The sequence below is a fragment of the Lagopus leucura genome, unplaced genomic scaffold (genome assembly GCF_019238085.1).
Source record: "Lagopus leucura isolate 7727_CA_CO unplaced genomic scaffold, USGS_WTPT01 Super-Scaffold_760, whole genome shotgun sequence".
Lineage (NCBI taxonomy): Eukaryota > Metazoa > Chordata > Aves > Galliformes > Phasianidae > Lagopus > Lagopus leucura.
This window is the reverse complement of record NW_024962257.1, coordinates 13,477,345-13,478,529: the sequence shown is the minus strand read 5'-3', so window position 1 is coordinate 13,478,529 and position 1,185 is coordinate 13,477,345.

Below are 1,185 nucleotides of genomic sequence, written 5' to 3'. Positions count from 1 at the left end.
CCTGTTTGGACCAGACCCTCTTCCTGGAGCTGAAGGGAAGCTGGAGCTTGCTGCCATGAGGCTGGTTTATCAGCTTTAGATTCAGTGCCTCCCAGCCCTGCTGATATCTCCGCTGCTCTGCACAAGGAGAGCACAGCCATCTCTGTGCCATTTCTGTCCGCAGTGTTCTGTTGCCCCCTTTTCCATCCTGCAACCAGGAGTCTTCCGAGGCGCAGCACCCAGCAGCTGGATGCCTTTTGCCAGGAGCTTTTAGGGACCGAGCAGTGAAAAGCTCTTAGTGCTGGCTCATTGCACAGAATTAAATCCAACCAATTTAGTCCATACATCACAGTGCCACTGGAGCCGAAGGGAAAATTTCACAATTGCTGCAAGAACTGGCAATCTCATGCACTAGGAGGACAGAAAAAGGTTCCTATGTGCAGACTGAAGCCATGTGCAGTTGGCAACTTGTGTTGTGCCACCAGCAGCAAATCTGGGAAGGGAGAGAGACTGGCTGGGAGAAAGAAGGCAAGAAAGCGCCCAAACATGAAGTCTGTTTACATTGGCCAAAGGAGACCCTCCCAGCTGAATGCCACTTTGGGTGATGGCTCCTCTTCCAAATGTGATGCAGAACTGCAACAGTGCCCCTTTCCTGAAGCTACCACCACTGAGAAGCCCACGCATGCATTCGCCCTCAGCAAGTTTGCTGATGACACCAAGCTGAGTGGTGTGGTTGACATGGTGGAAGGAAGGGATGCCATTAAGAGGGACCTCAACAGAGTTGAAGGGTGGGCCTGGGTGATGAGGTTCAAGGCAGCAGAGTGCAGGGTTTGGCAGTGGGGCTGGAGGAATGCCGGGCATGGATACGGAGTGGGGGGAGCAGTGGTGGAGGGCAGCCCTGCAGAGAAGGAGCTGGGGGTCCTGATGGCTGAAAAGCCGAACGTGAGGCAGCAGTGTGTGATGACAGCTGGGAAACAAATGGAATCGTGGGCTGCATCAGCAGAGGGGTGGGCAGCAGGGACAGGGAGGTGACCGTCCCTCTGTGCTCTGCTCTTGTGAGGCCCCATCTGCAGCACTGCGTCCAGGGCAGGAGCCCCCAGGCCAAGCAAGGCAGGGAGCTGTTGGAGAGGGTGCAGGGGAGCCACAGAGATGATCAGGGGCTGCAGCACCTCCACTACAAAGACAGGCTGAGGGAGCTGGGCTTGT